Raw genomic sequence first — 23,374 nt, 5'->3', positions numbered from 1 at the left:
AATAGACAGGTAAATGAAATAACTGTTTTGGGCTGCATGTGCTATTCTTGGCTCCATTCGTCTCACCATCCCTTGAAAATAGATGGAATTCCATTTTTTTCATCAAGGTTACTTAGACTTTGACCAATGGACACACAGAGAGTGATTCATAGACAAAAAGTATTTATGATGCAAGTCTGTCAGGACCCTGTATTCCTTTAATGAGAAGCCACAGAATTTTGCATTGAAGTACCTTTCACCTAGATATGTGCATATTAATTTTTCCCAGTGAAAAACAAAGCAAACATGCAGAGAAAAAATGAAGGCAGCTCTTCTAATGAAATGTCCTCCACAGATCCAGCAGACACCTAGAACGAGACAGGCCCAGCTACAGCATTCAGCACCCATTATGTCTGACAGCTTCTTTTTCCCAGTAACTCAGAAACATTTAAGTTTTAGAAGTAATTCATCCTTTCCATCATATTACCCATGGATACTGTAGGTACAATATTTTATGTATAAACACCCCCAGAAGCCATGCAAGAAGGCTACCACCTTCTTCTTCAAGTGTTGGTAATCAGATATACAGTGTCTGTAATCAGACACAGACAGCAAGGAATGGCACTGAGACTCTCAGTGCATCCCCCCAACACGAGCCAGCAGAGGAACCACACAAGGAAAAATGGTTTGATGTATTTGGTTCTGAGTATATCTGAGGCTACTAAATGCATAGTGAATAATTACTAAATGGCAGATATTTACATGGCTTTTCTGACATGTTATTCTATTTGACAAAAGTATCATCCCAAATATTTAGCTACGCCGTGAAACACATGCACTCAGTTTCTGCTGTAGACTGCAGTTAAAATTGTACAAATAGGAATGCCTGAATTTATATTAGGGATTTTAAAACCCACTTTTTCTTAGACACTTATACATTTAATTTGAACTCTTCTCAGTAACAAACCTCATACACAACAGTATTGTTTGTGTGCACATGCTGCCACAGCCGGCTGCAGCCATTCCCAGCAGGACAGAGTGACTGGGACTGTCTGGCCATGGTATCCTCATATTCCCTCAGGTCTGTTCCCAAAGCAGAGCCATGCATCACTCTGGAGCAGTGCTTCTGTGAGTGGTGTAACAGAGTTATACGATAATGACTTGAGAGCAGATGTTACTGCATCCCAAGTTTACAGTTTCACAGGCCTGAATGAGACAAAACCATTATCTATGAATACAGCCACTACTTTGGCTTTTAAGAGCACTTCAATGTTCTCTAGAAAGAGATGAGTATCTTAATTGCAAATGCCAGACGCATTTCCTCTTTCAAAGTAAAAACATCACCCTTATCACCTTCTCAATTTACCTTCCCCAAACTACAGGTGTATGCAGTCTTATTTGAAACTGAAAACTATTTATACTTAAAATAGTTTATATGCTAATATTTCAGGTAGGCTTTGTTTCCTTGACTTCCCATTTTGGTTAATCCAGACTCATACGGCCTAGACTCCCTCATAAAATTTTAAAAAAATCAAATCCTTCTCATTTACTCTAAAAATGTTTAAAAATGATCATTTATCATGATCCTCTAACCTTTTTTTTTTCCACTAGAACTATATTCTGATAATACTTTGGGACTACCCTGCAATATGAAAGACTTCCCCTTCAGAAGAACAATGAAAAGGAATTATTGAATCCCTTACTACTCCACAACTGTAAAATGTCATCAGCAATTCCTATAAGATCACCAGGTGTTGAAAATTACTTGACTTTCTACATTGACCTTTAACATTTGCAGTTTGCAAGAGGAACTCTGTACTTTTACATCTGCTTAAAACATATAACAATGAAAATGAGACTAAGGCTAAAAATTACCTTGAAGAAAACTACACGTGTGTGTGCACCTATCGATGTGCCAATAAGCACTTGTCTGTTCATAATACTCATTCAAGTCTGCCAGTGAATACCTCACTATCTCTTCTTAAGTTTTAATTAAATGCTAAACCCAGGCGAAGCTCTGTTCCATTTAAACTATATGTGAACGTGACATTTAATGTGACCTTGTTTTCTAACAAAGAATGTCATCAGGACAGTGAAAGGGTTGGTGGTACCTGGTCATAAACTTGGTATGAAGGACATCAGGATGTACAAGGATGCAAATGAAAAGTGACAGAGGAGAAATTGGTTATGTGCACAGGCTGTTTGCAGCCAGCATTCTCCAGTTTTAAAGACCACCTTCCAGAGCACTGTGATCCCTCCACATTCACAAAGCAGTCTGATCCCTACCTGGCACAGCTGCACCTGGACCTGAGGATCTGCTTCAGCTCAAAGCTGCAGATAATTAGGACCTTGTCTTCACCCTTTCTTTTGTTTGCTTCCTAAAACTAAGTGAAATTTGGACAGCTTTTTAACGAATTTCCCATAAGAAGAAACCAGATCTTGATGCCCAGAGAGGTTTCATAAAAGCAAACAATAAAAACATGCCAGCACTCTGGGGATGCTTGATCTATAACTGAAAGCTGATCTAACAGCTCACATATAAGGTATAGAAACCTTCTATGGGGGGGGGGGGGGTTGAAAAAATATTTTGTTAAAATCCTCTATGTAAAAAAAAATATAAATTACAACATAGTGTATATGAGCTACTACTTACCACACTGTACATAAGGATAAGGAAAGAATACAATGCAAAGATAATTTGAGCTTATTTTTATTGCAAACTCTTATTTTTAAATAAACAAGGTATTTGCTGTATGTATTGCCTACTCCTGAAACATACTAGGCATAAAATTTCTCCTTGCTTTTAATGGTACAAAAAACTCCTCACAGAGTGAGTGATATCTCCCATATCAGAAGATAGGTGTCACAGAATTGAGAAGAAATTGCCAATCACTGTTAAGGTCTTGTGATGTCAGCATGAGAACACCAAATGTGGATCCACAAAGTGAAGATTATTTTGTAATGGGATACTTTGTAACAAAATATATTAGATCTGAGAAAGAAAATGCTGCAGCCCAGAGCTGCCAGAAGAAAATGCTGGTCTCAAAATAATACAACACAAAGAATAAATAAATTCTTGTTAATCAGGCAGTATCAAACCCCACCTTTTGTAAAGGAAAAGATCCTCCTTTTCTCCAGGTTTGCCCAGACAGGTTTAAGAAAAAATGCAGGTGAAACTTTGCAGCAAGAAACCTTTCTACACATAACCCATCCCTGATCTGTGGCTGCCATGTAAAGAGATTATACAACAGGCTTTTAAATAAAATAAAGATGTTAGAGTAATTTTTTTTGGTGTTAGTGATAATCACTGTTGACATCCAAGATAAGAAATTAAACAAAATACAACTACAAATAGCATTAACCCAACAATTAAACATCATTTAACAGCAATTAGATAAATCCTAACTTTCCTTCCTGAATGAAGCAAAAAAAAGTATAATTTAGTTGACTATTGAAATTACAAATTTATCCTGTTTCTTTACTTTATCACTTACATTAAATAGATTATAAATATTTTATATGTCTGTAATGTAGAGAAGCCACATAATAGGTTTCTCACACTTAGAAGTAAAATAATTTTTCCAGGTTTTTTCCCATTTTTCTGCTTTTCTTATATATCATCCTTATTTTGAATTATGGCAAATTTTGTTCTACATAAATTTAGACCTATCCATTCTTGAATTAATCTGTGTTGTCAGCCTGTTGGGAGTCGTTTTGTTTGAACATCTGGACCAACCACATGTTTCCTACTGAAAATAAATCATCATTTATGAGTATTAACATATTCAGCATCAGACGACTGAAGTTTGGACTGTGTATGTTTAATGCATTATGATATAATATTGAAAAAAGCTTGTGGTTAGAAAGTTTATGGAATATACTGAAAAGGAGCATCTTATCTGGGTCTGTTGAAAGGTAGTTTGTAGTTCCATAGCTCAGCTTGGTCTGCACCTATTAAAAGTTTAACTACTGTAACAGTTCCATCTGTATTCAATCAATATACTTAATTATTATTTAACATCCCAATTTATCAAAATAAATAATTTTTTTTTAAATGTATGCCTCTCTGACTAGAGGGCTTTTAAAATTATTTTATTCTAGACATTAAAGACAGTGTAGGTCTTCTTTTAGTGGGTAACTGTGATCTCAAGCGAGCCTTTGAGCACTGCAGTGTTTTGTGCTCACATCCTTCCCTAAAGTATTTTCCTGTTTGAGATTGGGAATGGGTGCTGTGGAAATCCACTGTTCTGATTCTGTGTCAGCTGAACATTCAGGCTTACATTCAGTAACACACAGGAGTCACTCCTTTTTGTTAGTTATTAAATCAATGTTCCTGTAGGAACACTATAATTTTTATTCATAATATACATATTTGGTAACAACAACTAATTAAATAGGAGTTAATCAGTTACAAAACAATCTTAACATATTATTTCCCAGCACAGAATAAATGAAAACACAAGCAGGTAATTTTCAAATTTTTTTTCTGAAGTGTCACAAATGCAGAGACAGTGACAAACAAGAATATAAAGCTTTATCCAGCATTGGTCTTAAAGGCAGACAGCAGCCAAGTAAACTGGAAGAACTAAATGAGGGAAGTTCTGTGAATACTTGTGCAGCATGAATACTTCTCACCACCTTCTCATGTTTCCACATCAAAGTGAAGCTTTTCTATCACCCACAAATCATGTTTCTATACCTTACTCATCTACACATTGATCAAATTTAATTATTTTTTTTAGGTGGCAAGTTTAACCATAAAATATGGTCTAGGATGGACTGAAACTTTTACCAAATAAAAATTGCAGGATTTCATTGGCTATACCGACTGAGAACTGTAACAGTAACACTGGTCGAAATCTTATCTAACAGTGTACATCAAGTTTTATTTCACAGCATTAGTGGAGGGGTTCAAAGTCTCACCTCCTTGAAGTCTGTGATTGCATGAAAAGAGTAGTTTTGTAAATAAAAACAAATAAACAGTACTGGTTGAAGCAGTTATGGAGAAATGGTCAAAAGCCAAATTACAAAAAAAAAAGGCATGGAGAACCATCCAAAATTCAATACTTTTAAATAAAAATCTTCTGTGTACCACTCCAAACTCTTGACTTTTGTGTGCCTGAATAATGTTTTTTTAATATCTTCACACTGATGATTATTTCTAACAACACTCACTGCACCTACATCTTTGGGGCTTTCAGAGGGTGCAGAATGAATACTTTATAACAGTGTGCATCATGCACTGCAGATCCACCTTATTAACTGGATAATAAAAGGCAATTAGGACACAAGTGAATGTCCTCAGATCTAACATATTCTCTCCCCTTGCTTAGTGAACAGTTGGAATAGTGAGAGCTCATACTGTAAAGTTAGAGGGAGAGAACTGGGCTTTTATTGAATACAGCTTTTCAAGAGAAATTCAGGAATTACTTGGAATACACATGTATCACTGAGCTTTTCAACTTTCCATCCACTTCAGTACATACTTTTCCCTATGGGGGTGATGATCAGATATGGTCAGACAAGCTGTTCTCACAGCATCTTCCTGAGGCCAAGGAGCATCATCTCATCTTTCACCCTCCCTAGTGCCACCATGAGCACCCTCAGCCAAAACTGCAGCTTAACCTGGCTCTAACTCAGCCTGCTTCTGGTTTACAGAGCAGATATACACTGAAGGAGGACCTAGATGTGCTGAAATTATGAATCTGCATCAACCACAGCATTTTTATTTCTGACTCAAGCACTTTGTACTTACATGTACTACCACTTGGACTGCTTAAACCCAGCTGTCTAATCTAAGCTTACAAACTAGGCCCTCTGTAGCCACCTCCAGCCACTACAGAGTCTATTCCCAAGTCTCTTCATACCATACTTCTTAGACCTTCAGAGCTTTTAGGCTTTTTAGAGGTGCATGTCTCTCTCCCCTGACTGAAGAGGAGAAACTACAGGGCCCGTTTGTACTAATAACCAATGAAAGGAACATAAATCCCATTCCTCATGGCTAAACTGAATCATTGCATTCCAAAACATCAAAATACTGGAAAAAAAGAAAGCAATTCCAAGAAAACTGTAAATGAAATACAGTGCATTAGAGAAAAATTTGGAGGTAACCTGTGAGTTTAGATTTACTGAATTTGATGCTTCAGGCAAGCCATATGCACTATTTTCCAAGAAAATCCTTTGTCTTTACAAAAACAATTATCAGCATTGGTGACTGCAGCAGAGTTTGCCCTTTCCTAGATACTTGTATTAATTATGCTTTGAAGGTGCTGAATTAATCCATTCTGTGAAATATATATCAGTTAATTAAAAGGTATTTTTCTTCAAGAAGGAATATAATTCATGATGAAATGTGAGATTAATGCTTCCTAAGTCAGAAATCCTTTGGGTGAAAATAAAATAGGTTTTGGAATAAAAATGCTTTCCAATTGACCTTACTGTTTAAATATTCCTGAAAGGCATCAGATCTGAACTGAAGGAGTGCAGAACATGGTGTGGAGGTTTTATTCTTGTCCTTTGTCTAACTTTGAAGCAATAGAACAGGCAAACACATGGTACTGTACACACAAAGAATGAGCTACAAGTCTCCAAACACAACACAGTACCAGGCACAGTGCCTGCAATGCCACAAACAGAGCCACAAAGACAGATGAGAGTGGTTTGTATGTCATAGGAGCAATAGATCAGGAAACTTAGATATTTACTCTCTCAGTGAAAAGTCTGGAGCAGAAATATCAAGGGCTTCTTTACTCTTCACCTATACCTAAACTGCTCATTTGGGCATGCAAGTAAACAAATACATTTTTCTGCATAAATGCAGGAGAAAAAACTCCAGACTTGGGCTGTATAGAGAAAAATAAAAGTATTCCCAAGCTGTCCAGTGTAAGACTTATAGTGACAGGAATAAATGTCAGTTCACTAACAGAGCACCTCATCACTCTCAAAATTTCCAGTGACAAACACTAGTATAACTCATGGAGTTGGGACAAATGTGGTAAATATGAGGAATGTGCATTTTCTCAGAGACTACAACATTAGGCATTATTCCTACCATGAGTCGAGAAGACAAGAGAGAACAAAAAATGCTCATTCTCTATTAGACAAAAGGGCTTCTCAGCTGGTGCAGGGCTGACAAAAATGTTCTGAGTAGCTCATTTCCCTATTCAAGGCACAGAAACTACTTGGATACACACACTGCTCTGCACTGTGCTGAGATACCACACAGGAGGGTGACAAAAAGGAAATGTGATCAGATTTGGTACAAACCACAGTTCTTTGTATGGTTCTCTAAGATTTTGGGCCAAACAGTAACCTGGCATAAGCTGTCACTGTTCTAGTGCTTTCTAGCAAGGGAGAGGAAGGAGCTTCAGAGTAGATAAGAATTTTCCTTGCTGTGCAAGTGTGTCTATGCCAAGACATTATTAGGATTTGTGCTGGCCTAGCAGTCCATCAGGACATTCAGCAGACAAGCTCCAGGAATAACCATGAACCAGAAATTTCTCCTGCTGGCACAGTTCCATAGCAAACTGGCCTTTCCAACAAACTGGTCTGATTCACTCCTTGGGCATGATTTTACTGTAATGACATGAGGCACAGCTCCCTGTATCATTACATTCATTCTGGGATCAGCTTCTGGGGCATATGAAAGTCAGTCCTGAGATTGTTGTAGCTGTTAAGGTACACCCAAGCTTCCTCAGCCCCTCTCTATCAACATCTTAAGGAAAGAAACATTAACATGACACAAAGTGTTATGATGTGTAAATGCACTTCTGGTTGCCATCCCAGGATCCTCATTTACTCCCTGTTATCCTCAGCCTCAAGTCTCCTTCTTGAGCACAGTTCATGCAGCCCTGTGGTGCAATCCAGCCAGCACCAGCACCCCTGTGGCAAACCTGCAGACAGCATTAGCATCCCAGTATGGATACTGTCCACTCTCCAAAAGTCAGGTCCTCAACAGGTGTTTCTCCTTCAATGCTGCTGGAGCCACACTGATGTGTTTCACTCTAGGGATCTAACTGAAGATTTTGTTGGCTCTACCCCAAAGTTACCTCCTGCCCAGAAATCTAGAATAGTGACAAATAACTATCTGACATATTCAAACTTCTTATCCTCTGACTGTTCTCTTTTTTCCCCCGTTTTGGGACAAGCAAAAAATCTGAAGCTGTAGAATTTAGGCAATAATTTAATAGGAAACTGTAGCAGATACCTAATTTATTTTGAGTTAATCAGATTTAACATTTCTCCCAGAAATACAGAGCCGCATGTTCCTCCCTACAAAACAACACTACATTTGCCATGTGAAAAGTCAAGTGAAAAACATTCTAGAGGAAGTCTTTGGCTTCCTACAGGTCTGGAAACTCACACTTTTTTGTGCAAAAGCTTATTTTCTACACAGAGTGGCCACATCTCAGTACCAAAACAATCCAGATGAAAAAAAAGTTGCAGAAATCCAGACAAGCAACAAGACTTGTTCATTTTTAGTTCCTCAGAATCTTTCAATAATTCACTACTGGATAAAAGCCAAGACCACATGCACTGGTAGAGCTCCACTTTGATTACAAGTAATATGATAAAATTTAATTTAAAACTACAGTAAACGTCTTCAAAAGTCCTTCTGTTGGCACTGAAAATCTTGTATATATGAAATAACTAGAAAGAATAACTCTATGGTAAAGGACTGGTAACAGGTGAAATGGCAAATAAGGTTACAGGTTAGCAGCAAGTATTTGAAAAGTATTTGAGAAAAGGCTTATATATGTACTTACTAGAAAAAGTTATGTTTAAATTTAATGTCATTGGACATAATGTTGTGCCATTGGAGCAGATTTTATTATTCATCCTCCTCCAGTTTTCTTAGCTCTCTCATCCGATATGTGATTAATTTAGACTATTCTTTATGTTAAGCACTGAGTTCCAAAAATGATCTATTACACAGGATTAAACACAGTCAGAGCCAAAAAATATCATCTTATAAACTTCATAAAGATGACACCTTTGCCAATATATTTTTCAGTTACTCTCTGTCTCTGTACCAGTCAGTGTCAAGACTGCAGAGAAGACCTGTTCTAACTCTCTGACCAAAAATGTGTTTTGTTACTATCTGACCTGCCAGGTACGAGCAGGTCAAATAATCAGCAGTGTTGTTATTTACACAATACTAAATTATAACCAAGTCTTGTTTTGATTCACAAAGTTTGGTACAGACTATATTTGTAATATTATCATCCTGTTATAATGCTTTCACTGAACTGCACGTTGACAAAACAACTCACTTGACCATAACAAAAAAATAAATTACTTATGCCATGTGCAAAAGGTCGTAACTCTCTTTCTGTCAATTAGATAAACATCACTAAACTCTCAAAACTGTTCAGCCAGACCATTTAGGGCTGCCTGGGAATATGTGTTATTAGACTAATTGGTGCACTAATCCTATACATCAGAACATAACAGTAAAGAAATTAATTTTTAATGCTACAAATTGATTATCAAACATCACATAGAAACAGCAAGAGATATATCTCAAAACACATTCTATGAATATATTACTTCACTCAAAACTTAACTTTTAAGGTTTACCATTCTTTATGATTTTTAATACTTAAGAAAAAATGTAAATACATCTTTAAAGTATACTGCAGATGTTCTTGGGATTAAACTTCCCTAAAGACAGCATGACATAAGGACAAACACAGTAGTTCTAAGTGCTCAATGACAGCCAGGCACTGTAGTCAGAAGCAGCATTTGTTAACATATGTTAACAATGTAGAGGCTGACACTTATGTAGAAATCTCTTACCTGCCTTGGTTGAGTCTCTCCTGATAAGGTTTGTTCTGTGAAAGATGCAAGTCTTTATGTATAAATCAGAAGCAAAGGTGTGCTTGGCACATCCAGTTTTCAGCAGAGCTCAAGTGTGATATGTGTAAGTAATAAATTGGCTTCTCAAAGTAGCTCAGATCATATTAATTGGAAACAGAGTCACTGCTTGCAAGGTTGCTGATGCTGCTCCTTCTGCTTTGTGCCTTTGCAGAGAGCTAATGTATGAATAAGGCAGAGAACAAATCCCTTTCTCTCTCTTTCTCTCTTTACCTCTCCTTCTTTCTCTTAAATGGTGAGTTAGAGTTCAGTTTATTCTGCAGACGATGGCAGAGTACAGGCTGACAGTGTTGTTTCCTCCCCTGCCGAGAGACACTGAATGTGTTGTGAATAAAGACAAAGCCCTGTACCAGTGCACCACATCAGTGTAGGTAAGAGCTGCAAGGATGTGCTGTGCTGCTCCTCAGCAGGCACACATGCCTCAAGCGCAGCCGGACAAGCTCGCCCTGCTCTCCTCACTTAAGACCTGCACCAATAACTTTAGTTGGGGACCACACCTCCTCTGCAAGGGGAACTCCAGCTCTGCAGCTGGCACCAGCTCTGATTTGCCTCCTGGAAATGGTTATCTCTGTGGTTTTATTTTTCTACACCATAAAAGGCAATTTAGTTCCAGTTTCCCCTTATAGCTAATGGGTAACTAGCTGGATAAACTGCCAGCTTTTCTTATAGTCAATTAAGCCCTGTAAAATCCCTACTAACACTTCAGGTTTAGGGTTTGTACTGAAATTAGGCCTAAAGGATACCTGCCAAATAGGTTTGCACACAAATAGAAGTGCTTTCCTCTCTACTCCCCCACCCCCCCTTTTCCACTGTAAGTAGGTCCTATTGACCTAGTCCTAGGTCAAATAATTAACTAGTGGAAATTAGCAATGTTGCCATTGGAAAAATAGAGTGAAGATGACAGAAAACAGGAAGGAAAACTCCCTAGTTCACGAAAAGTATGTTAACTGACCAGTTTCAAAAGTCCTGCTGAATGCATGGGAAATGTGTGCTGGTTTGAGTTCACAAGCAATGGACTTGAAGCTATTTTAAGAAGATAATATTTATTTTCCATGCTCCTGTCTGTGAATACTGAATATGAACAGGCAGGGAAGTCCTAAAGCAAAGGTATTAAAGAAAAATTTCAATTTTTAATATTGCATTTTTCAGATATGCATATATATGTCTACATACAATCTGATGCTTTAATGCCCATTATGAAACCCTATCAGCCTCCTTCCTTGATGGCAAAAGCAGAAAAACAGAAAAACAAACAAAGAAACATACACAAATCTTTTTCTTTAATTATGGTTAAAGTAACAGTTATTGAAAAGAACCTTCCTTCTACCCATCTTCCCTGAACATGACAAGAATTTCTTCATCAAATATTCTCCCATTAGTGGCTGCAAAATCTGGAAATATCAAAGTCCTTTGACCACTAAGGTTCCTTGACTATGGGGAGAGAGGGTACATTAGGGAAGAGAAGACATGATAAGCAATTCCTGACAGCATCTCTACTGACCTGCAGAAGCTGTGTTGGGTGGTGGACAGTTATGGAGCCACAAAACATCACATGGAAACCTTGAAACTGGACAAAACTCTTGACTTTGCAGCAAAATGACTCTGGGGGATCAGATTTTTGTAGTGGCAATGGCTGAGGAATGAAGCCACTCCTCTCTTGTCCACACGATAACCTCCAGAGTCTCGTCCCAGAACAAGAATGACCATCCATGGTGTTGAATAACAACCTTTTGCTGCAGCTTGCCCTGGGAATTTTCATTGCTAATGAAAGTGAATCCATTTCTCATCAGTTCCACTCCTGGTGACTTTGAGAGCTAGGTTTGGTTAACACAGAAATTATTGTGACATTTCAGCACTCTTGTCAAATTTTGCTTTGCTTGAGGACAGAACTAGCAGAAACATGATAGCAAGTGTTATACACTGAAACATGCAATTTGTCCCATGTTGATATTTACACTGAATGTGATCCAGTTGCTGATCCCATTGCCACTGTTTTAAGTGAACTTTGGTTACAAGGAAACAAAAATGGCATGTGGCAGCCTATGCCACTTTCATGTCTAGAACAAAGACTATCAGGGACAAAAAATGTTTTTACAATAGTGATCTACTCATTTTCCCAAGGATGCTGTTTGCAAGTTTGTTGCATCTGCTAACGGGAAACCTGATTTTATGAGAAAATTTCTATTCCTATGGGAGATTATGAAGCACTCAGCTGTATGTTTAAGAAGTTAAATTATTTGAGGGGGCTTGAGCACTGGCACTTGAACTTAAGCCTTTTTTCTTCTTCCTTCCTATAAGCAAAATATCCTGATCCACTGAGCACCTTGGAGCCTTGCTGAGCAATTGCAGAATCCCAGCCAGAGCAGAAACACACTTAAGTCATAAAACACCATTAATCCTATATTTACATAGTCAATATCCCAAGGGTTGCAGATAAAACTGCAGGAAAAATAAACAAAATATTATTAAAACCACTACTTTATAATTCAGTCTATGCCTTCATTACTTTATATGTGTTTCATAAAATGCATCAAATCCAGAGGCACAGAACAACAGAAAAAATTCAAGTTCCTCCTGGAATTTCTTTTATTCTGTATGACAAGCTAAAAGGAATAAATCCATTATCTACTACAGAGCAAAATATCCAATCCTGAGCAGCGTAAATACCCTATTTGTGAATATTCAGGGACATAAAATTATCTGTACAAAACTTTGCAAGCAAAGAAGCTATCACTAATACTAGAAGCATCTCACAATAAAAATAATTTTGGTAGTCTGGAAGAATCATCCATCTACTAATTCTTTGCAAAATAACTAATGATCAGTTATGAATAGAGAGAGGATTCCTTTTAAAGGACCTAGAGAAGGAATGGAAAAAATTCTATGCTAGGTCAGTTGCTGAAGAGCAAACAACTTAATACTCACAAACTACTACACTAAAAAACCCCTAACAAAACCAAAACCTAATGATTGCTACTACAATTTCCACAGTAAGGTTACTCATGTCATAAATTCTGTGAGTGTAGGAACATCATTGTTTTCTCCTGTGAAAACTCCAGTAGTTTTGCTAAAATATCGTGCCATGCTGTCTGATCTGCCCAACTGCTTCCTGTGGTTGGGACTTAAATATCTCAAGCTTTTAGCAAAAGAGCCATGAGATACAGCTTCTTCTACTTGCAAGGCACTGCTTCAATCTGATACTTCAGTAGAATTCAAGTCACTATTATGTTATTGTAGCACGAGGAAAAGATGATCTCAAGATATTCCTTGATGACCTGCATTGCAAAGGAAATACTGATGTTAGAACCTCTGGGGAATTAGTGAACAAGAATGACTGTAAATTAAAATTTTGGGGTTAATTTGTTTTAAATGGTAGGCAAGATGGGGGGGTGATTTTGTTTCGTTTTTTTTGGTTTTGATTTAGTTCTAACAGAGTGGGCCATGTTATATATAAATACCTTAATATTGAATTGTATTCAGCTGATGGTGAGGATGTGCAATGGGTCAAAGGTAATTGAGAAAAGGTATCTTAAACTTGCTAACACAGAAACCTTAATATTCATTAAGGTGGTGCTAAAATATCATCTCTATCACTGACCTACTTTTCACATCACAAACACAATCATACCTTTCACTTTTTGAAGTTTGCCCATGATCAGCAGCAGTATGACAATAAACAGGCCTGCTTCCAAATCCCCATGCTGGATAAATTATTTTTTTCTAATCAGATGCTCTCACATGAAAGAATGATGCTGCATATATTAATTGCATATTCCATTAGATCTTCACCTTCATCTACTGCAGCATTATGGCCCCTACTAGTTCTTTAATATTCCTGCATTTATAAATGGAAAATGTTTCTTTCCAGTTATTCTTTGACTTGTACAGCATCATCATATAGCAGGACTAGGAAGACAGAGCGTGTAAGAGTAGAGTAGAAGGTAAGGAACAGAGTCCTATTTATTGCTAGTTCAGGTACCCCCAGCTGTTTTGCAAGACTCTGATCTGCACTGCCTCCACTGCCTTCAGCTCAGGAGCTAATTAACTGACTCCATGTGATTTCTGACAGGTCTGAGCAGTTTACTGATTTATGTGTTGTTGAAAAAAGACCTGACAGTACAACTTTCAGAGCTGAAGAGTTACTAAAAATGAAATCAAACTCAGGGCAGGGAAATAGGAGGTTCCCTTTCCTCTTTGCAGCTTATTTACTGTGAGTACTGCCCCAGAAAAAGTCTCTGGGTTATCTGCTGCAAGCCAGCAAGCAATCTTGCCATCACAGTTCCAGAACGGCGGATATTACCAAATACTCAGGGTTCCTGAGTAATCAAACCAGTTACCTGGAAATGCTTGCAGATTTAAGGACCAGATTAAGCCATATCCATTGTTTACCAGAGGTGGTTTATGCTGGATATGCTCTCATTGAGGACTTGGGGTGCTCTACACCAGCCAGAGCTATTGCTACATCTAGTCAGTGTCTGGATCAAATCAGAGAATCTTCAGGAGCAGTTTTAATTTCCTCTTTCCACAATCCCTTTTCCTCCCGTTAATTCATAGATATTTTAGTTCTTTTTATAAGTATAGAGGTCATTTTTCAACAAAATAGAAAACCTAACCAGTGCACAATCTTTTGTCAGATTTTATGTTAGATTTGTAAGGGATATATGAGACATAGTTGGATGGCAATCTTAAATTTTTAGTTTAGTAATGATTGCTTATCTACACAGAGAGAGAGGGAGACAAAATTCTGGCCAAACCCAGCATACTATTTGTACATGAAATATTCAGTGGCTTGAAAGGATATTTGGATGGGTGAAGAACAAAGAATAAGTCCTTTCTTTTGTACATTTAGTGATCCATACAACATACTGTATCTGGCTTTTCAAATCTGCTCTACAACTAAATATTTTTCACTTACAGAACAAAAAGTTTTTTTACAAGCCAAGGGGTATTAAAAGACCAACCTCATGTATTTTAATAGTCAAAAGCATAACAACTAAATTACACTTGGTATACTTCAAATATTAAAGTACAAAATTTGAATGATAGCTTGAAAATCACTAAAGATGGAAAAATGTGAAGTTTAGCGTAGAGAAAGTTGACAACAATTCTCTCTATACACGATACTAGTTTTTCAGCAGAAAGGAAGACAAATACATTAGGTATAATAAAGTGTTTCTTAATGAAAAAGGACAGAGATTTGTCATTTTCTTTTGTGATGTTCCCTTTTAATAATGAACAATAACATTTGACAGAAAAAAAAAAGAATTGTCAGGGGAGAAACACTATGCAAGTAAATTTTTACAATTACGTCGGTTGTCAGATAACATTGTAATAGCTTGGTTATTCCTAGAGTGTAAAAGAAGAAAATCATGATCAATTCTGCCTTTGAGCTACTGGGATCCTTCACATGCATGAAATGCTAAATGCTCTCATTATACATCATTATTTCATTACTATCTAAATCATCTGTGTATTAGCTCAGATAACTGTGCACCCAAGGGAGTGCTGTAGCTTTTGGGAACTTCTGACATTTCATACTGGAAATAAATAAGTGAAGAAAAGCAACAGACTTGTACTCACAGATCTGCAAAGTGAACAAGAAAACAGTGTATGCAAAAGTGTCACCTTTAGTCTGAAAATGCAAATAAACCAATTTCCCTTGTTTGTAAAGCAAGATGGAGATGGAGATTAATTTTCAGCTGCAAAATTCAGGTGACTTTAGAATATCTAAAATTAAGGATGATTCAGAATCAAAAGCCTATATAATCAAATAGGAATAAAATTAGCCACAAAATCCCAACTATTGGAAGAGTGTGTGTGAAATCCTACAGCAAAAGAAAACAAAGGCACAACAATCAGTACCTTCATGAAACTAGATATTCTGCTGAGGAAGCTTGTGTAATTAAAAAGAAAAATAAACACTTAAAATTATGTGCAACCTTATCCAAGGCATTTTAACAACCTCCTTTACAGCATTTGGAAAGTGAAATTCAAAGTCCCCAGACATAACTTCAGAAGAGGATGGGTCTGAAAGGCATCCTTCCTGTGGAATCCTGCAGTGGCCCAAGATAGCTTAGAGAGCTTTAATTTAAACCTCTGTGCATCAGCATTAGTTAATCTGGCCATTAAACTTTAGAGTTATCTGCTTCTGAGTAGCTCTGCTCATTAGGTGATGTAATAAATCAAACCATGCCAAGCTAATGGAAAACTAATGATAGCAGGTTAACCTGTTTTTTCCACCTGGATTTCCCTGCTGCTTGTGTCCAATCTGGCTGTCAGCTCTACCACTACCCAGGAGATGAATCCAGTCATTTGGGCGGTCCTGCTCTCAGCTTTTCATTAGTTTTTAGTACCTTCTACAGAACTTCCCAATTTTATCACCAGTAGAATATACTGAAATCCATCCCTCAATTTAGCAAGGGGTAGTATCAAAGGAACTAATCTTGGGTGTCTGGCAAACAATTTGTAATGTTCAGGCTAGCTGGAAAACAATTTCTTAAAATTCCTCCAGTGTCTTAGGCTAAATTTATGCTTTTGATACAGAAGCAGTCAACTGTTTCTATGCACAGGACAGTATAGGCAGAGAAAATTTTTAACATATGTGTTTGCCTTACTCTCTTACTGTTTTGTTTCCCTGGAAAGAATTTTGGCTGAAAGCTGCTGAGCAGCAGGTTTAGTGAGCAAGACACTGGGTGGATGTTTCATTGCTACACAGAGATGTAGCAATGCATCTGAACAGCTTGGGCCATAGTGTGCACCAGCCAAACTGTCTGAAGAGTTTCTTAGCAGACCCTCTAGAATTTCTCAAGGTTGCTGAGACATAAGCTGTTCTAAAAATAAGAAAGAAGAGTCTGAAAAGCAAGAAAACAAGACCAGAAGAGCCAGATAACAGAGAGCAGTTGAACACCTGTATGTACCCAGTCCTGTGCCCCAAGGGGGGCATGCAGAGAGTCCTGTAGGGTGCATGTCCCTACAGGATAGGGGCACCAATGAAAAGGTGTGTGTTCACATGAAAAGCAGTTTTAGAATGTATAAATAAGTGTATAATGTAAACAATAAATGGCTTCTGCAAAATTGTATACTGAGTCCTCACCTTTCTCACCAGCTTTTTCTCTTTTCCAGTAGACACCATTGTCTGACACCTTTGTGCTGAATTTTGAACAGAACCAACAAGCATGATAAGAAAATTGATTTTTCTAAACAGTTTTAGACAGTCACCTTTAATTCACCCAGAAACATCCAAATAGCAATAATTAATGAGTTAACCAATCATTGCTTAAGAAACTACTGACATGGGTTATCCAGTCACAAATTTTCCTCCAGATTAGAGTGGGAATTCAAACATTTTGAGTCTTTGACTGTCAGGATCCAAATTGATATTATCCTGAAAGCAGCAGGCATACTTTAAACCCTTTTCTTTCTCATTCCTTGCGATTCTCAGCTGGTAGGATTCACCTTAATTTCATCTCCTAACCAATGTGGTTCAACTGTAAGATAAATGTCTGTTTAGACCACAGACTGGTCCTGATGGCTCTGCATCATATACATTTGTTTATTCAATGACAAGAAAACCAGGACAATTTTAACCAAAAGCCTTCTAAAAAGAGAAGAATTCTATTAATTTATTTTTGCTCCCACACTCCTCCCCCGAAAAAAAGGTTTGGATTCACTTTTCCTGGCTATAAATTATTTCATAAATTTATTTAATTTACACAAATATGTGCCCAAGAAATGTATATGAAGAAAAAAGGAACGCTTTTTCTCACCCTGCATAGCCACCACTTCCCTGTGTAGAGTCCATCAGAACCTGACTGAAGGAGCACTACCCTTTGAGTGTGCTTTGCCTCTTCCCTCACTGAGAAGAGGGCAATAGCTAAATTCAGTCTAAGACTGAAAACCAACTCGACTCCAGACAGCAATAATAGTATGAAAATGTGGTTTGGTTTCTTTCATTGCAAATGAAATTCTTAGGAGCAGATTATGGTGGGTGTAGGGTAACACATTCATCTACTGCAAAACACAGCAGCAGGAGAGCTAAATGTCTTTACTCCTGTCAGCTTTCCTGAAATGCACTGTGCAAAAACCAGTTCCATACTGGATGATGGAAGAGGAAGGCCCCTGACAGCCTGGGGTGTCACACAACCCATAACTGCTCAGGCCTAAGGTGCACAAAGAATGGTGTGGGTGGGGAAAACCTGACAACACTTCCCTGTACAGATGGCTCTGAAAAACACTCACATGGATTGAAAAAGCTCAGCCAACACAGCTTGGGCAGCATGAGATCTCTGTGGATGTTTTTTAACCTTGTTTCCTTGGTTTTCTTTGATGTAAGATGATCTGATGGCATCAGAGAGCAATCCTTACCCCTCTCCCTTGTTTTAGCTCTGCATAGCAGCAGGAACCAGGTGCAGGGAAGAAAACTGAAGAGTCTATTGTCTTGCTCTTCTTTTAGTTCTTTGTGAGTTCCTTTAGATATCTTTGAGCCACACTCAAAAAATACAGCTCTAGACTTTCTTTGGAGAAGGCAGAATCACAGTCAGAGAAAAAGATGACTCCTGAATATTTACTCACCCAGGTGAGAGCAAGTGTCAAGAGATAAAGTTGACTCTACCCCCCACACAACTGTAGCAAACACACCAGAAATATTTCCAGTCTTTTGCATGCTCCATAAGCTGGGGAACAGCTGTATGTTACCAGCATTCTGGCCACAACATCTGTCACACATAAATACATAACAGCACCTACATTCATAATCATAAAAGTAAAAACTGTCATGCCTTTAATTGCCTTGTTTTCAGTTGTTTATATTTCCTAACTTGAGCTGTTTGCAATAACATTCGTTTACAGGAGGCTGCCCTTCAGGGAATTTCTCAGGAAAAATTACCTCCCTTAGCAGGATTTTCAGACACTCACATTGGAATCTGTAAAAATAAAAGGTTGTAGGGAATAAATATAAATCAAATGTGGATCTCTAATGGCTGGCTTTGGGAAGTGGGAAGAACAATGATGCAGAGAGTAGTGGAGAGCTATTAGGAATAAGATGTGAAACAAAACAGAAGCTGAAGGTCTTAAATGTCAGAATCAAGAAAAGATGCATGGGGGAATAACATTGAGGAGATATAAACTGATAGATAAAATCAGCTTTGGGAAAAGGAGATAGAAAAAGGATATCAGAGAGACTTTGAGGACCAGAGTAGATAACAAAAGTCCTGGTAAAAGACCTGTTGTTTATTGTTATAAACTACCTGTGAAACCCACTGCTGTAATTTCTCAGTATTTTCCTGAAAAGATGACAAAATTTGGCTTGTTGTGTTAATGTATAACTACACATTACAGTCTTCAATTTTTTCTTCCCTTATTGAATGCACAGGACAAACACGCTTTGTGTTTCTGTCAGGAGGTTGTTAGAAAATAAGAACAGATTAGGTCAGATGAGAAGTATAATCTGTTATCCTGTCTCAGCATGGAAAACATTTTATAAGTGTGGGAAAAGCGTAAAAAATAGCAAATATAGATAGTACTTCTGCAATTATAATGTCCCAACCTCCTGAGACAGAGTTTGCATCTGCATCATGGTATTTAATAGCCCTTAATGAGTCCATGATTTTCTCTAATTGCTAAATGCTCCTTTTCTACTTTTGATATATATAAAATCCCAAGTTACACACTTGAATTATGCATAGCATGTAAAACACAGCATTTTGGTTCAAATTTGCTTTTTAAGAGTTTCAGTGGTTTCCCATTGGCTCTTCTATTACAAGAGGTGATGAATAATCAGCCCTTATTTGCATTCATTTGGAGACCTTTATTGTGTGCTTGGTTCAGTTGTTTCTTTTCCAAGTTCTAGTCCATTTAACTTTTCCACACAGGGAATTCATTCCAATCTTCTTATCATTTCATTATTCTTCTCCATATCTTTTCCTAGTCTGAAATATCCTTGCCAAATTAAAGAGGGAGACCACCTTCTAAAAATGTGTCTTCTCTTTTCAGTCATTTTTTTAATTAGGTGGGCACTTTTGCAGAATAATCCATAATTGCCCAAAATCTCTGAATAATGTAGTGAAAACTACAGCATTTCTGAAGTTATATACAGGTATCATTTCAGAATTAGCGACACTAAAATTCATCTGCCATTTTTTGCATAGTGACTTACAGCATCAAGATCTAGTTTCACTGAGTGTTATTTTATATTTTTGAACTTTACCACCTTGCTATTGGTTCCCTAAAAACGTAGAATAAAGATGCCTTTAATGATTTCTACAAGAGTCTCCATGAAATCTTCTTCAAATGTCCATTGCCTTTCCTTTGCTTTTAATCAGACATTACTCTGTAGGAGCAATGATTCAACGATTCTTTTGACATTACAGCTTGATTTAAAGCACATGGCAAAAAAATTATCATAAACTCTGGAAATCTGCATATGGTATACCAGCCAAGTCATTCTTAACCACACATCTTTTGGCTGCTTTGAAAATTCCTAATGTGTTTGTAAACATGTATTTATATTATTTCCTTCTACAATCCCATGTAAACTCCTTTCCATTGCTACTATTTTTTCCCTTACTACAGATTTGTTAGTGCAGAAGATACTTGATGATTACAGACATGGTCCTTTTTAAATTCTATTTCTATAAGCTGGAGAGTGTAGAATCAAAAAGATAAAGATTTCAGGGAAGAGATGAGTACTATGAAGAACTGAGATATTTTACCTTTTCTGACAGTTTGCCCACAATGTTGGTGGGAGTGACTAGTTCCATTTGTTGAAACTGTTTCAAAAATGCACAGTTCATCTGAAGGCTTTCTGCCCTCATGGACACAGTTCAATACTCAAATTCTGTGCACATTTTCTGGTACTCACAGGTACATCGAAGATGATGGGAGATGACTCCAAAGTGTACAAATCGCTATGTAACCCTAAATATTTGGGGTAGGCAGAAGAAAAGTGACAAATATCTGAAACAGAACACCCATAGTGAGTTTTGGCATTAATCTCTATGGACTTTCATTCCCAACTCAAAAGACAGATAATGTTAATACCATTCATCTCAAAGAGGTTTTATGAAAGTTCATTAATGTTTTTGAAGCACTTACATACTTTAGTGATAAACATGATAAACACCATTTTAAAGCCCGTGAGAAAATTAGCAGCTCTGACTTGGGAGCTGCATTTGAACAGTGGGCAATAGATATAATGTGAGACAGAAAGTGAACTTCAAGGACAAAAAAAGTGAAGAGCAAAAACTTCTTCTTCTGTTTTGCTCACTAAATGAAACAGGCCTGCAAAAGCAGTAACAGAATACTAAGGATTAAGAAGTTCCAAAGGAATGATGTGCAACTCTAGTTCAGACAAGCATGAATTTTTGAAGGCTGGACTAAAAGACAGCAGTGATGTCCCCATAAAATCATTTTGTACAAACACAGTGTACAAAGTGCACATTCCTTCTTCTAATTGCAACATTCCGTTTACAAGTGCAGATAGATTAATGTAGTCTCACACTAATTATTTCAGGACAAATACTGGAGTCTGACTCATTAATCTGATAAAACTTTCACTGAATCTAAGTTGGCTCTTTGCTTCTTCAGACTGCAGCGTGCAGCCTATCCTGTCTTAGTTTTGCTTTGTCTCAGACTTCCCAAGGACATGGAGATATGGTTTATACTGTAGAGAATTGAACATAAATTTTATCAATTCAAGCATTTTAAAGAGATAATTCTTTGCTCTGCTCCCTAGGCATTATTCAACTTTTAATTGGTATATTTGCAACTCTTTCAGCTGGACACAGCCACTTTTAGTTTAACTGCTACATAACAAATATGTCAGACTGTGCTCACCTGATTTTTGCCTACTGTGCTAAATCAAGGGCTGGTCTGTGCATTTTAGGAAGCTTTTCACGGGGGCAGGCAGGCATGCATCTGCCCATGCACAGTGCCTCTGCTCCTGTTGTCTTTCTGCAGGTGCTTCACATATTTCCTTTCATACCTCACTAGATTTGCTGGCTGATGAGCACTTTGAATCGGGACTATGTCTTTAATCTATCATTTTTGTGAAACCCTGTGGCTGTTGTAATAAAGGGAAAAATATGTGTTGAACAGAAGTATCTGGCCAAGCAGAAGAAAACAGGTGGTTTCAAGCAGTTGCAAGAAAAACAGGAAGGATAAAATTCATTAAAAAATACCCCATAAACTTAAAAAAGACGATACAATCATCTCCTTATCATTCAACAGCTCAGTGGAGACCTGTATTTTATTTTTTGTTCTACAAGAGCAATTTGAACCTATATGCAAGGCAGGATCAGCTCAGGATTTTCAAATTTGTCTCTTAAGAGACACTTGCCATCGTTTGATATAATATGCAGGAACATGACTGAATCTTCTCTCTTCTAACTGTAGAACTCCATCAACATGGGCAGATATCCAGCAACTAAAATAAAAATAGTAACTGCTTAGGCAGTTGCTACAAAAAGGCACCTCCAATATATGGAACTGAGAATTTCAGACCAGTGCCAAGAGCCCCTCTGCAAAGAGGAGCCAAACACAACGTGGTGTGAACATTATCAGGTTCCCAACAATGTCATCACTTACCCAGCAATGAAGCCTTCAGCGAGCTTCAGCTCTCACCTCAACAGGATGAAGAATAATTCAATAAACTTCTTCTAAATTAAAGCTGAGCATTGCACCACCCAACCAATAACTTAGTAGAAACTTAGAGAAATTCAAAATCTGCCAGAAAAATTTCCAGGTGAAGTATTGATCCCCCAGGTAACTTACAAATGAATCTGAAATGCTCTTTTGGAATATGAAAGAGACGAATTTCAGGGTATTTTCTCACCACCAGTGGTGCCTTGAGACCTCAAAAATTTCCTCTGGTGCATTTAGTAATGTAATAGATCAAGTGTAATACAGATACTGAACACTGGAGTCCCAGTGGAAGACTGATCTCTATTGTCTGTCCCACTAAAAGGACAGAGATGAGATATACTAAAGTTATTTCATTGCTGTGGACCGTACCCCTGGCTGCAAATATTGCTACATATTTCATCCACACACCAAATTTTAATTTCTTTTTTAAAAAGAGAAAGAAATAAATTTTCTTTTATGCAGTCACCTAAATTTAAGACAGAGAGATAATTCCTAAAAGAGAAATCGGCAGACACCATCTGGAGTTTAAATTGTCTCCTGGCAAATTTGTGGCCAAAATAAATCCTTATTGCCAACTGTCACCCCAACACACTCCCTGCCTTTTCAACCTGAGGCTCCAAACCTTATCATGGCTGCAGGTAAGTGCTATCAGCACAGCTATAATCAGAGAATCTTAAGAGTGAAGCATCTGCTCATAAAGGCTTCACAGAGAAGCTTTTCCTAAAATTCTCTTTAGAGCAGCACTGCCAGTCAGCTGCAGATTAAACCAGGTTTAAATATTGAAGCAGGGACAAATGGAACACAGTGCCTGCCACCATATGAACCTGCCTGCCACTATGAACATAATGGAGAGGGCAAAAAGCACAACACAAATATTTCA

Source organism: Pseudopodoces humilis, chromosome 17 (genome assembly GCF_049639895.1).
Source record: "Pseudopodoces humilis isolate 2021_Gansu_Grassland_sample_001 chromosome 17, ASM4963989v1, whole genome shotgun sequence".
Lineage (NCBI taxonomy): Eukaryota > Metazoa > Chordata > Aves > Passeriformes > Paridae > Pseudopodoces > Pseudopodoces humilis.
Note: the sequence above shows the minus strand (reverse complement) of the source record.